This window comes from Lutra lutra, chromosome 3 (assembly GCF_902655055.1).
Source record: "Lutra lutra chromosome 3, mLutLut1.2, whole genome shotgun sequence".
In the NCBI taxonomy this organism is placed as follows: Eukaryota; Metazoa; Chordata; class Mammalia; order Carnivora; family Mustelidae; genus Lutra; species Lutra lutra.
The window spans coordinates 35,710,366-35,726,325 of record NC_062280.1 but is presented as its reverse complement, the minus strand read 5'-3'; positions in this window follow the sequence as shown (position 1 = coordinate 35,726,325).

Here is a 15,960-nt window from a genome sequence, read left to right as displayed (position 1 = left end):
TTTTCGGACTTCTCAAAGAGTTTAAATTGGACAAAATCATTAAGAACTCAGAACATAACTTAGGCCTAAAAAGCATTCAACACACAATGAACCCAGCAAGGAATTGTGAGCATGTCGAAGTATCAGATGGTTTGTCGTTTAGTAAAAACTGTATACACACATATTTCTATATCTTCCAAAGGATACATACATATGTATACATCTTTTCTAAGTTCTAAATGTCTTTTTACTCTAAGGAATAATATATTCATCTAAATCACATTATGAAAAGTGGAAAGGTTCTTGACATCTGTTGGAAATATTAGTGCAGAGATGTTTGAGCTGGCCAGGCCTATAATATTTCTTTTGTTCTACATGTGATATCGTGCATGTGGCAGTTTGTCTGTGTGCTATAACAAGCTTTCTTTCTGATTGGGATTTGCAAATGTTTCCAGGGAGCTGATCACACTTGTTAAAACAAAGCAGGAAATTCCTCTTAGATGAAAGAGTATATTACCTTTAGGACAGGTGAGTTTAGTACTAAGCCCTTAGCAGTGAACTGCTAGGAAAGGCTATGACTTGGAGAGGATAACTACATGATGACATCTGTTGCCCGGTGACACCTTTGTGCTCAAATGAGTTTGGGCCCAACAATCTTGTGATATTTTTCCTATCTGGGAAAAATGTCATTCCTTTTCATGCTTCAATGCAGCAAAGTTTGAGATAAAAGAAAATGAATCTCCCTCTTTATTCAATAGCATTTATTGAACTCTACCATATTCTGGTTATTATTGGCTCTAGAAATAAACTGAAAATAAAGTGAGGCATTTAATTTTTACATTCTTTTACATTCTAGTAGAATAAAACAAATTTTTAACAGTTATAATACAAGATGACCATTGTTATAATTGAGGCAGCTAAAGCAGGGAAAGTAATCCACATGTTCTTTGGGAATTCAGAGGAAGTCACAGGAGCTAAGACTTCAACGATACATAGAGATGGCCTTGGAGAAAATGGGCAAAGGAGAAAAATGCAGGTGGAAGAAATTTAGGTACAAAATCCCTGGGGTTTAGAGTCAACAGAGGTCTGGGTCAGAGAAGGGCCAGTAATCTGGTGTAGTCAAATGAGGTGAGTAGTGGGAGATGATATGGGATCAGAACACAATGGACATTTATAGGACTGCTAAGGATTGCTAAATTTTATCCTGGGAAGTAGTATTACTGCCTTTGGCTAGCTTCTTTAAACCAATGGTTTAGCACTACCTTGGGTTAATAAAAGGAGGATTAACTCACTGTGAAATTTTGAGGTACTGATTTGAAATTTAATTCTTACAAGCTAATTTTGGGGGTAACTAGGATTTTTGTTTGCCATCTTGGTTAATCTCCCATTCCAGAATCAGATACCCAGAGAGCAGCAAAGCAAGGCTCAAACCCAGGAAGTCTGGCCCCAGGGGCCACCCACTTTAACCTCTGGTGTCCTGCCTCTCCTGACAGGTCTTTCATTCCTTTCACCCTTAGCCAATATAGTAGACTGTATTGTTTAATTATGTCATTCATATTTGCCAATGGATCCAGAACCTTTGAAGTTCAGAGGCTTAATGGATATGATAGTTAAACGTCACATGTTAAGACAGAAAGCTGTCTTCTTAGGGATCTTCAACTAAGAAAGGATTCAGGAAAATCCTCATCCTTACCCTAGGTATTGAAAACTGAAGGTGGGAGGAGCACCTGGGTGGCTCAATCATTTGGGCATCTGCCTTAGGCTCAGGTCATGATCCCAGGGTCTTGGGATTGAGTCTCATGCCATGTTCCCTGATCAGTTGGGAGTCTGCTTCTCTCTCACCCTCTGCCCCTGCTCTCTCTCTCTCTCTCTCGTGCACTCACTGTCTCAAATAAACAAAATCTTAAAAAAAAAAAGAAAGAAAGAAAAAGAAAACTGAAGCTGGGAAGTGAGAGCCATTTGTTGTTTGTTGGCCAAAGGCTGTCAGCTTGTGACCTCAGAGCTGTCAGTGGCTGTCTCTACCATGCAGAGAAGCATGAGAGCAGGGACCAAACCAGCAGAGAGATAAAGAGCGAAATTTGGAGAGAGAGAGGAGACTGACAGTGTTCTAGACCTAAGCCCTTGTGCCCTAGTTAGAGAATCCTTTGCCTTTATAATATCTGATGGTGTTAAACTATCAAGCCCCTTTTTTCTGACCGAGCTACTTCGTCAGGATATTTGTGACATTAACTCTGAGTATATGACAGCGTATGTTCTTCATTCTTAGAATAGTTTAGTTCTTAAAATGTAAATTTTCATTGCATAAACCAATGTAATACTACTAATAATATCTAAATGTGATGATATAAAATGACTCTATTCCAAACTCTCTTCTTTCTTCAATCTCATACAAGTAAATTTTTATGTTATTGGCATTTAACCATCCAAATGCCATCCAATATTGGCATATAACCCTGTTTCCTTCTGAATCCATAACAAGTGATAATGTGAAAGAAAGATAACAGGTATATGACTCAGAAAGAGAATAAGGGAAATAGTCCCTATAAGTCAGTGTATGACCCCCCTTTTTATTTTTTAAATTTTTTAAATTTTTATTTATTTTTTAAGACTTTATTTATTTGACAGACAGAGATCACAAGCAGGCAGAGAGACAGGGATAGAGAGAGGAAGGGAAGCGGGCTCCCCACTGAGCACAGAGCCTGACTTGGGGCTGGATCCCAGGCCCCTGGGATCATGACCCGAGCTGAAGGCAGAGGCTTTAACCCACTGAGCCACCCAGGCGCCCCGACCCCCTTTTAAAATAATAATTCTTTGAGACCTCTAGCAAATTTCAACTGATAGGCAAATTAGGCTTTTGGAGAAATTTTAGGAGACTCTTGTCTGAGTATGATATTAAAAAGATATAATGACTGTAATGCATGAACATTGACTCATCAGAATGGATACTGGCCTTCAACAACTGGTATTTAGTCATACTGGTGGTGTATATATACATATAGTGTGGTGGGTACTTACTAAACACAGGCTGGTCCTCATTCCAGGTTCTAACTCTGCCCTGAAGCATTATTTTGCTCCTTTGTCCATCCCTATATTCTCTATACCACCCTAAAAGTCCCACCACACACACATGCACACATACACACACACACATACCATTGACTTAAGCAGGAATTCTAGGTTTTCATTGAAAGCAGAATTGGGCCCATGGGCTTAACAAACACATGTTTTTCCTATTAAGGTGAGGGCGGCTTGTTTTAAAATTTAAACAAGGGCCCTGTTTTGTATGACTATCATTTGACTATTTTCTGGCATTTTAATAACCTTTATTTATGGAATTCTTTTCCTATTACAACTTCTTCTGTGTCTTGAAAAAATGTTCAGTGTTCAAAAGAAAACCCATTTGACCTCAGCAACACTTTTTCCCACAGGGAGTTCAAAATGCGTTGGCCTTTGTGCTTTGTGTTTGAAGGTGCTGTTTGTGCCAATTTAAGGTTCTATGCTTGGCCTGCTCACTGGCAGGAAGACTTATGTATGGGTCGTCAGAGGCAGGGGTAACTTGGATGTCTCACCTTTGACCCTGGGACAAAGAAGCTCCCACAGTGAGGATCAGCTTAGTGAGAAATGTAGTGACTGTGTGGTTCTTCAGTCGTTACATCAACACATAGCTTAGAGGCTCATGCTTTTCCTCCTTAAATCCTGTTCTACCCTTGACTGTTAATTAATATAGAGTTTTAACATACATATAATTATGATGAAAAGGTTGAAGCACAGACAGAATTTTGAGGAAAGACCTCAAAGTGGAGGGGCATTCTTTTTGGATTGGGAGAAAGATGTCTCACAGGAATTGGGTAATAAGGGAGGGAAAAGTCTAGGGAACAGGGAGTTGAGAGGTGCAAGTAAAGGCAAAAGGACATACTGTAGATCAGCAAGGGCAGTAGAAAGGAATAGGATGATATCATATGAGGAGGACAAAGTTGTCAGGAAAGCTATCCTGGAATTCTTCACTTCCATGGAAAGGAATCTCTCTAGCTATTCAGGCTGCCAAAGAGAGAGACCAAGTCATTGGAATCTTTGATGAAAAGTCAGCAATTTGCTTACACTGATTCTGAGACTCACACTAAGAACATTCTCCAACTCTGTGGAGTTCCAACAGAGATCCACCATATGTTTTTCTGTTACAATCTAGTAACAAGAATTTATTAAAATCTAGAAATCATGCTAGCCACTTTAATAGAAAAGAAATGCAGATTGTGCTATAAGTTCAGCATCATAGGACAATTACTATTTAAAAAGACAGCAGCACAAAGCCTTCATTCATACAAATTCTGATGTGATTACTCCACACAAGCATGGTAAATCAGGTCAGCAGTAATGAGGTTACATCCCTCACTAATGTGCTGTAACACATGCTCAAAGCTTGCAGTTTTCACTACTTAGGTTTGCATTTTCAAATGGCTCCAAAGATTTAAAAAATATTGTATTATTTCTTCCTTTGTATGAGACTTTTAGGTTTGTAGAACTAGGAAAGTATGAACTATGGATAGAAAATTATATATTTTTTCTTTAAGGCTGGACTTATTGGGACCCTATAAAATATGTAGTTACTGTTATTAAGAAACTGAAGACCTAATGTGAGAAAGGAAAGGAAAAAATGCTGAAAAATGCAAAATTAAAGCTTTGACAAATCAGGCAGTTTGTCCCTCACGTGCTTACATACTGGTAGGATACTGGGTTACACTGAACTTTAGACCAGGGGTCAGCAAACTATGGCCCATGGGTCAAATCCAGCTTACCATCTGTTTTTGTCAATAAAGTTTTACTAGAGAAAGCTACATTCATTGGTTTCTCACAATGGCAGAATCGAGCGATTGCTACAGAGACCATATGGCCTGGAAACCTAAAATATTTTTTCTCTGTCCATTTCCAGAAACAGTTTGCCAACACTTGCTTTAGACAGAGGCTTCAGGAATACTTTGAGATATTCCTAAAGATTTATAGGCATAAATTAGATCACAATGAACATGGTCTTCCCATGCTTTTTAGGAAATATTGAGGTTAAGATAAACTTCAAGGGTGTGTTTGAAGGCAAAAGGAAGAAAAGTGTGCATTCCCAATACAGCATGTGGAAAGGGCTGCTGCCCTCGGGGTCGTTATGATTCACCGACTGCATCTACACCAGCCTCAGATCTGTTTTCTGACCAGTTGGCAGCTCCTACCCTTCATTCCTGTCATGTGAAACTTTAGCCACCTGGTCCCAGGAGCAGTGAGGGCCCCCCAAACTGAGGGGCTCAAGCTGATTAGCCCAATTTGTTATACCCTGGGTATGGTTGTGAGAAGTCACACAAAACTGGGACATGGTGAAACATAGGGCATTTACTGAACAGGGTGTTAAGTGATAAAATATCCATCATTCAATGCACACAAAAGACATAAAATGTGTAACTTGATAGAGAAAGAGCCACCAGCTGGCATCATGAACCAAGAATGACCAAGAATGGTTGGATTTGAGGTAGGCTCTGAGGAATGGTGATAAATGGAGAAGAGCGAGAAATGTTCCCCTGTGGAATCAGTGGAGATTTTCTCTTCTCTGCCTTGAACAGAGCTAAGCGACAGCTGGCTGACTTCCTACAGAGAATGGCCTTTGTGCACAGGAACTGAAGACTCATTCCAGGCTTTATGCGCTAGGATTAAACTACCTCAGACCTTAAAGACACGGCATCCCTGAGCACAATTCTCACCATTGTTCATTCAGGAATTTTTATTTGTCTTATCAAATTTCTCCCCAGTGCTATCACAGTGGAAAGCCACAGGAAATATTTTACAATTTACACGTTGAGAAAGAAAGAAATGTGTATACATAAATCAATTTAAGTGGAATTCACATGGAATGAATTTAGGAGAAATAGCAGTAAACTTACTTTCAAAGTAGAGGAAATTGGGGGTGTGAGAACAATTTTCCAGAGTGACAATTAGTGCCAGATTAGTGACTGAATTCAAGCCTCTTGCCTGAGTGTATAGTGCTGATATGTAGTCAAAATGCACAGATCAGACTTTACTTTGTTAACATATTTTAAAGAAATTTTCCTTTTTGGTTGGTAAATAGTCATTGCCTTGAGTTCCAAAAAACCTGAGGTAACCACATTCCTACTTTACTCGGGACAGTCCTGGTTTGTACTTATTATCCTATTGACCTTAATAGGGTGTCCTTTATCACTCTCAAGACTGTTTTAGTTTGAGTGGTAAGTTATATGGTTACTCTACCAAAGGGTTCCTCCATCCTGTCCTCCCCTTGGATTTCCCTACAAATAGCAATGGGAGGGTTAATGGCAATGCAGCCAGGATATACAGAAGGGAGCATGGACAAATACCAAGGCTGGTAACCCTACCTAATCAGTTAAGATGGGGAGCCTAACTTTGGTGAGCTTAACCCCAATCAAGTAAACCCTAAAAAGGGACTGGTTCTTCTAGAAGAAGGAGCTTTGAATAATGAGAGAGTTACCACAAAGGAGATTTTCTGTTGCTTTCTTTAAAGAGGGAGACAACTCTGTGACCAGGGATGTAGGTAGTCTCTAGGAGTCAAGCATAGTCCCCAGCTGTCAGCCAGCAAAGAAACATGAACCTCAGTCCATCAACCACAAGGAACTGATTTCTTCCAACCTTATGAATGGAGCTTATTAGTGAATTGTTCCATGGAGTCTCCAGGCTAAAACTCAGTCAGGTCAAACACATTGATTTTAGTTTCTAAGACCCTGGGTAGAGAATCCAGCCATATTGTGCCCAAGTTCTGACTTACAGAAGTTTGAGATATTAAGTGAATATTGTTTTAAACTGCTAAGTTTATGATAGTTTGTTGCATAGCAAGTGATAACTATACCCACAGTCTAGCTCACATTTTTTTTTTATCCTTGTATAAGATCATATTGTTTCCTTTACTTGGTCTCATTTCCAATTTCTAGTTTTGTATTAAGATGTGTGGTGGGTTAAAGAGTGTCTCCAAAAAATTCATATCTACCAGGACCCTCAGAATGTGATCTTATTTTGGGATAGGACCTTTGCAGATGTTATTAATTTAGGGTCTTGAGATGGAATTGTCCTGGATTTGCAGTGGGCTGTAGACACGTCTGCTCTCCTCATAAAAAAGGAGGGCACAGGGACACTCCTCTGTGAGAGTAGAGACTGAATGAAGTGTTTACAACCCAAGAAATGTCAGAAGCTGGGAAAGACAAGGAAAGATTCTGTCTTAGAACCAGCAGAAGGAGCGGGGTTCTGCCAACATCTTGACTTCAGAACTGTGAAAGAATAGATTTCTGAGGCTTTAAGCCACCCAATTTGTGGTACTTTATTATGGCAGTGTTGAGAAACTAAGATAAGTTATATGATTTTAAAAATTTTGGACTGTCTCTGTCAAGCCCCTTGAGTTAAGTGTTGGGTCTATTTTTGGCCTAGGATGGCATCTATAGGGCCTTTCCCAATGCTTGGCATGGAACAGACATTCAAAAAGTAAATTGCCATCTGACTAATGTGTATATGATTGTATGAATGGAAAATGACTAAAACCTTTGTCCCCACTTCTCATTATTTTTCTTTTTCAGCACACCAGGGAATAAATATCTCTAATGAAATAGACCTCACAAGTCCAATTTTGAGGTCAGTCAGGACACTGTACATGTGGGGACGACAGCCTCTCATAACCTACTCTTGGATTATTCCCATTCAGGGCTAGACATGGATTTTTGACAAAAATGTACCTTTAGTCCTGGACATCAAATGTACTGTGGACTACTCAACTGTTTGTGCAAATAGCTCAGTGGTGTTCAGATTCTGGGGTTGCACTCACCAGAAACTGGCCTTCACTAATGTAAGCAATAAAAGAAAGCATGGGTATACACTGAGTAGATCACAGAATTGAAGGAAGAGTTGAGCATCTAGACATCTTAAAGGACAGGAACCAAAGCCTCAAACATACTGTGGATATCTTAGAAACATGCATTCATAACCATCCCATTACATTAGCTGACTCAACTCCAACCATCTTTTTTTTTTTTAAAGATTTTATTTATTTATTTGACAGAGAGAGATCACAAGTAGACAGAGAGGCAGGCAGAGAAAGAGAGAGAGAGAGAGGGAAGCAGGCTCCCTGCTGAGCAGAGAGCCTGATGCGGGACTCAACCCCAGGACCCTGAGATCATGACCTGAGCCGAAGGCAGCGGCTTAACCCACTGAGCCACCCAGGCGCCCCTCCAACCACCTTTTATACCTCAGAGCTAAAGATTGCATTTCCCAGGAGGGCAGATCTGATTGGCTAACTTGAGTCATCTGTTCACCCAGTGGTCATGGTCCCATGATTGGCAGTTTCATTAAACCATGTTCCACAAATAGAGAGGGTACGGTTACCAAAAGAGAGAAGGGAAGCTGGACGGACAATCAGGGCAACTTCTATACTCTCCATGTCAACTCAACCTCAAACTGCAATGACCTGACCAAAAGTTTCTGTGATTTTTACTTTTCTAGAGTCCACCTTCCCTTTGGTATCAGTGTCCTCTTATTCTTTGGGGAACACTTTCTGCCTTCATTTGGTGTAAATGGACTTCCAGATTTGCCTAGGAGACCCTATCTAGGCCAATTCAAACCAAGGAGTATCCAAGGGTTTTCGTGTTGTTTGTTTTCTGAGAAAAAGTATTCTTTTTCTTCTGGAGGCTGCTAAGAGTATATAACTCTTGAAGTCTTATTTCCATACAAAAGGAAGAGCCTAGCTGAGAGTGGCCAACATAGAGGAAATCAGAACTGAGGAGGAAGGGGAACAAAATTGAGCCATAATGATGTGATTTGTGTTCCAAATCTGACCCAAATTCTGTGCTTTTCAGTTGGATGAGTCTTCTCCCTTCCTCTCCCTTTTCAACTTATTTTCCTCTCTTCTTCCTTCTTTTTCCTTCCTCTTTCTGCTGCCTTTTCCTCTTTTTAGCCTTGAGCAACTATGAATTGTAGTTTCTGTTACTTGCAACCCAAAGAATTCTGAGTAAGTTGGAGGAAGGGAAAGACAATTCCGCTCATACACAGTGAGTCCCCCAACTGGTCTCTGTGGATGCTCACTCTGCTATGGGGCATACAGACAGCACTATCTTCCACCCTCTCGCCCCCAGCTTCTACTGATCGTGTCCAATCCCTGATGTGCTCTGATATGGCCCCTTGATCTGTCTTCCTACTCTTTCTGTGCCTGTTTTGACAGTGTCTTTCACTCTCTTAAAAGTTGCAAATGTTTCTCACTGTTGCTCTGAAGAGTGGGAACAGTGCAGAGAGGTGATATCTGTCAGCATAGCAGCATTGTGAGATCAGCTTGCCAAGCTGGTGAGACCCTGCACATTGTTTCCCTCAGGGTGTGGAGCTTTATGAAGGTCTCTTTTACTTTTTCTGTAAAGAAGTCAATGCAAAAAGGCACGTGGGCCTGCCTTGAGTGCAGACAGCACCTGCCTGAAGCTGTCTGGGTCCCATGGGGGGCCTGCATGAGGACCCAGCCCCATCCATCCCTTTTGCTTCAGGTCCTGGCCTCTGCTTTGAGAAATGTGATTTACCAAGCTAAGAGCTTGATCTGAGCCATGGCCGAACTAGGAAAGACAAACTTAGGAGAGGATTTCTCAGGGCTTCCCTGTTTATCCTGGAGCAGCTGTTGGCATGGATGTAATTTCTTGCTGCCTACCTCTGACACAGCGGTCTAGTGACTGTTAGAAGGATTGGCGACTAAGTGGAAAGCAGCCATTTGATGATAAAGTAGAACATGGCCTTTATGGAACCTCAATATATTGTTTCAGCAGACAGGTGGCCTTCCAAATCCTTTCTTATGGAGGTGGGATGCCATTTCTTTGCAGTCACAGAAGTGGGAGTCTATCACTGCTGCACCATGTTCATGGCTTTTTTTTTAATGATCAATGCCCTTTGTTGGAACTGATAGAAACATTTTCTTTGTATGCCCAAATAACAGCAGTTGCTTGTTCATTTAAAAGAAAGCTTTACATTTTTATCAGTAAGCTGTTAAATGTCTCATGAAGAAATTCTGCAATCATAAACAGAATGCTCCTCAATGTTCACTTATTTATAATTTATAAATTTATTCTTACAAAAGATATTCTGGTAGGGCTCCCAGAAGAGCATGGAGGGTGCACTGAGGACACATTAGAAGTCTCAGAGGGTATTTTGGAGAAGGCTTCTGGAGGAGAATGATTTAGGGAAAGACAGTAAAAGTTACCCAGGTGAAAAAAACAGCAAGGACATTACAGGCAAAGGGGTTGCCAAAATAAGCATGGTCTTTCCAAACATTTCCATAATATTCATAAAACTCACTCCTAAGAATGTAAGATGCAACAGAAAACTCCTTGACAAATTTTTTTCATACAAGAATATTAGAAGTTAGTATTAAATTTTCCATGGCCACTTGCTATCACTTGGACACTCTAAAACAAATAAAGGAGAAAACACTGTCCTATGTAGAACATGCCAATCACCCTTCATGTGAAGAGAGAAAAGGGCATGTCCATCTCTAGGGATGAGACCACAGATCTGTGCTCTCAAGTAAGGAAGCTCCCTGTCTTTCCAACCTGCACAATCTGGAGAGAGCAGATCCAGATTTGATTTTCTACTAGCTCTGTGATCTTTGCAAATTGTTTAACTTATTTAAATACACTTCTTCATCTGTAAAATGGAGCTAATTATTGGTTTCTCCTGAGCCCTTGCTATGGTCAAATGAGAATTACATTTAAAGTGTTTGTCACTGCTTCTACAGAAAGAATAAAAATAAACCACTTCATCCTTAAATAAAGTGAAAGAAGACAACCTGAAGGAAAGTATGGAAATTGTATAACACAGATAAAAGCAAAAATCGTGAATTACACAGAAACCTGACTTGATAAATGTAAGACATTTTTTGTTGGAAAAAAATAAGATGACTATCCAAATTTAACAACAACTAGAAAAAAACCACAAAGGATAATCTTATGTATTCAATGCTTTAAAAGACTTATGCACTTTGATCTGGGATTTCCAATTTTAGAAAATTCTCATGAAGGAATAATCACAGAAGTGCATGAAGATTCAGAAATGTATGTATTATTTATTTTAGTAAAACAATAGAAGCAACAACCTTTAGTATGACACTGATCAGATAAATTATGTAACTCATTAGGTAAGTAATGGTAAAGCTAAACAATCAAAATCTGTGCAGAATATTTATGGGTATAGGAAAAGACTCATAACATAACAAAGTGTAAAATTAAGCTATAAAGCTATCTACTTAGATACTAACTTGATTTTTAAAAATCAATATGAATTTGTAGGCATAGGGAATGGGTACTGGGGAAAGCTCATGATAAAGCCTAGGATATTCAGATACAATTGAATGATAGGATTATATAGTGAGTCTGATTTTCTTCTATATCTTAAAAAGAAAATCCTAATTTTGTGCAACAAACCTATATTGCTTTAGTATCAGGGAAAAAAATACTAAAATTTGCCAGTTTTTTAAAGCCATACTTTAACATAGAAATAACTGAAAAATTTGTCTCCTTTTCCCCCTTTCTCTCCCTTCCCTTTTCTTTTTTTTCTTTCCCTCCCTCCCTCTCTCCCTCCTGTAAGACTCTTTGCTAAATGGGGTAAAAGTCCAAGAATTCTTCCATAAACAGGCAATGACATTAAAAAATTTTTATGTACAAAAATGATTGTTTTTCAAAACTCCTCAAGGAGCTATGGGGGTGGGGGTTATGAGTTGAAAGTGTCCATCATTCCCATGCAAACTTCTCACATTCATTTATTTCCTTTTATATTTTGCCCAAGTGAGACATCCCACCCCAAGGAGGGACCTCACAACTATTCTCTCTTCCAGACTCACCTTAATCAAATACATTTTTCTTCCTGTCCCGGCAGCATCAAATCATATTGACATGAACATAAATGCAACCTGCATGCATAACTGGTTAATTTTTTAAAAAGCCAGCTGCATATTTTAGTTCTCTTTTCATTTAGGAAATTTGGATGGAAAATTAAGTCCATTTAACAGTTGCCTGAAGCAGTCCGAATAGATCCAGTTTCTACAAAGTTGCATAAACTTCATACAATGGATTCATTTCTCTATACATACATTTATTTCTTAAAGTGGTTTGCATTTCACACTTCTAAGGTTTTATTTCCTATCAACTTTATTGCCTGTGCCTTACAGCAAGTGAGTCCAGCAGAGCAGTAAACACGGGGCAAGGGTTGAGTTCCTTGGGTCAGCACAAGGAAAACACGGGTTCTTCCCGCACAGCAGCATTCTCTTCTGTAAAAGGAGAAGTTTATTTGCGTAAATTCTCTCTTGGTTGTTCTGGAAGGATTAAATAGCCAATGTCTGGAAGCAACATGAGCAATTCTGAAAATAAGGCCCTGGGAATCTGTGATTTTCTTTCTCAGAAGGATTTATTGCTTCAGGATTGGAGCTTGCGTGCGTCATGTGTACTGAACTGGGAGTGACGTCTCTGGTCCAAGAAAGGAATCTATTTCTTTAACAAACACATGTGTAGTGCTTAGAATGTGCCAAGCGCCATTCTAAGGTCCTTACAAAATTTAACTCCTTGAATCCTTGCAGTAACCCTAGGAAATAGGCACTATTATTTCTTTTTTCAATTTATAAGGTAAGGAAACTGAAGCCCAGAGCAGTTAAGTCATTTGCCCCAAGTGTTTCACTCTGAGTGACAGAGTCAGGTTGTAAACTCAGGCTACCTGCCTCTAGATCCCATGTTTTAAAACCATGATTCTAGGCTGTTTTAAAGGAAGTTTTTAGAACGGACTGAAAGTCACCACCATTTTATATTGTTGAGGCTTGTTTGCCTTAAATATAATCTGACTAATGCTGCCCACTTCCTGATGTCTAGCTTATATTTATCCCACATGGGAAAGCGATTCCTGAACTTAACTTTCAAGGGTGAGGCTTCCTCTTAATGCTTTCCGTGAACTCAAGAAATCTTTTTCTACTTGAATGTATTTGAACTTCAGAACTGCTAAAGGGGGCAGAGGGAAGGTCCTCGTCCAGATCCACAGAGGAGGAAAGGGAGCTCAGAGCATGTTGCAGCTAAGTTGTTCTGAGGATTTTAAATCCAGGAGCCCAGCTGATACCCCACTGTGCTGACGAACAAGATTTGATGGCCTAGCCCCGCCTCAAAGTTACACCATTGGAGAGGCCCTCAGTGGAATTAGCTTGGCTGTAGATGACATTTGGTATTTGATTAAAATTAATGTAACGGAGCTGCAGTTCCAAATAGCATGTGTTATATATAGTTTTAAAATCTGTTTGCCTAACATGCAACATGGGCTCATTGTGGTGATGATGGTGATGATGATGATGATGGTGATTTGCTTTGAACAAGTAATGCAAAAGGAAGTACCTACTTTTTCAATTTAATAAAAGAAAAAAAAATCCTGAAATGTATGTTGCCATCAAACCATCTCATTTCTTTCTGAATACAGACACAGAATTAAATGCCACCAATCTCAAAATTGACTCTGGGGAACAGAATAAAGCAATCTCCTTGAAATAACTGCTATCTGTAAGAGCTATAATAAAACTTGTGAACATCATCTTCGTCCTTCCTAAGTGACTTGGGATGATATTCTTAGTCTTGGTGGCACTTTACAATCGGAATTGTTCTATAATAGACTCTTTTCCTGACAACCTCACACCATTCATTCAATAATTAATTTCATAATCCACTTCAGGGGCAGATGCATATTATTACCTTTATAATCCAAAGAAAAAAATTGCCAATTACTATACTCGAAAAGTGGTTGTTAGTGTTAAGGCTATAATAATGAATAATGATGACAAAGAGAATGTTAAAACCAAACATAGAAGAGACAATAGAACAAAACTGCTGTTTAAAAACTTCTACAGATAATGGACAATACTTCTCATTTTTATTTTAAAATACTTAGTTACAGAATGCTTCTAACCAAATTCCTTTGTTTCTTTTATATTTTTGGTAGAACAGTTGGTTTGTGTAGGCTGTCTACTAGGTCAAACCAAGAGATTTCAAGTAAATTGACAAGGTGGTATATACTTCTGCTATAGTAACACTGCTGTCTAAGTACAGATCAGGTCTAGAGGCTTCTAAACAACTTTCGCCTTCTGTATTTGCTCTCTGGTGACACTATCTCCAAGATCTTGGAGCCAAGGGAGGCTGTGAAGTCCAGCCCGGAGATAGTGCCGTGCTTTTGCTCTCTGGGTATCAACCTTGTTTCCTTTTTGCTTCATATTTGCTCAATACCTCTTTAAACAATATCTTGTATTCCTGTTCTTCTGTTTAAAGTATCTAAAATAGTTTAATTTTACCGAACGGATCCAAAGCTTAATTTCAGTACACTCAGAAAATGAATGATTTTTTTTTTTATTTTAATGATTTTACTTAGAAACTTTTCTTCCACTGGTGCATGCTTTTCGAAGGGGCTTTTAGAAATATACTAATAGCAATGTAAGTTTTTATCAGGCAATGATTAATTAATTGCATTTATTAATTAAACATTTATTGATGTGCACAATATTGTATTTACTACACACACCTAATATTTCTTTCTAGATATTACAGAACTTTCTTCTCTTATTTCTTACTTAGGTTTAACAGATTATAAAATAAGAATATGATCGGAAGCAGAAATAAATGCTAATTTTTATTAAAACCCCTGGTTAACAAGGAACAGTATAACTCTGATCAATCTAGGCAAGACAGTTAAAAATTTGGAGCTGTCAAAGGAGCTTGAAATAGTCACAGATAGAAAATGGCCAAACATCTATAAACTTCTAAAGTACATTTTAAAACACCTTCAAAGAAAATAAACTTTAATTATAAAATAACTTTGCAATTTTCTAATAGTGATATGGTATTTCTAGATGCATAAATTACTGCTTTCAACTTCTGTAAGGCTCATATATATCTCAACAGAAAGTGGAACTGGATAATGGTTGGCTTGGAGAATAAGGGAAGCAGACTCAGGTACCTAGAGGGAGGTGTGGTCCTGCCATCATTACTTATGTGTTGTGCAGTGTAGATTTCTTGTTTGTAGGTGATGACTATACTTATAATACTAGGAAAAAAACCTCACAAGGTTACAGTGAAGATTACATCTAAAGTACTTAGAATAGCATCTGGGAAATAATAAACCCTCAGTAAATGTTATTATTAACAATGGTTATTATGGCTGGTATGGTCAAGGGGTACAGGCAGCTTAGAAGCTAGTGAGTAATTTACCTCTGATCAGTATGCTCACCTCAAACCTCTTCCTCCCTCCTTTTTTCCCTTCCCTCTTTCTGTCCCTTCCTTCCCTCCTTCCCTCTTTTGCCACCTTACCTCTCTCCCTCCTCCCTACCCTCCTTCATTCTTTCCATTCCTTCCTTTCCTTCCTTCTCTCTCTCCCTCCCTTCTCCCTTCCTTCTTTTCCTTCCTTCCTTCTTTCCTCCCTCCCCCCAATTCCTCTCCCACTCTTTCTTTCTCTCTCTCTGTGAATGTCATTCTGTCTCTCTGTTTGCTTTCACCTCTCTCTCTCCATTACTCTGCCTTCTCCATGCATTGACTTTCAGCTTTTCCACTCCTGTTTTTCTCTGCCACCTTCCTCCCATTCTCATCAATCTTATTAGTGTCTTTCCTCAATTTGGTATGATCTGCTTGAAATCCATGTTCCATCACTTACTCTTTCTAAATAATCTAAAATTTTTATGTCTCTCTTATACTTCTTTAAAAACAAAGCCCTCAAAACCAACTGAAATTATTTTAGACATGTTATGTCATGACATAATGGTTGGATATTTTTCTTCATGGGGCAGTAGCAGAGAAAGCTTTGTTCCCTCTCACCATAGTAAAGCATCAATGGCTTCCTACTCCAAAAACAGTAAAGAGAGAAAAAGGGAGATGAAGAAGTTAAGGCTTCTATAGGGTCTAATAGATTAGCACCTGCAGTTTGAATGTTACTAAA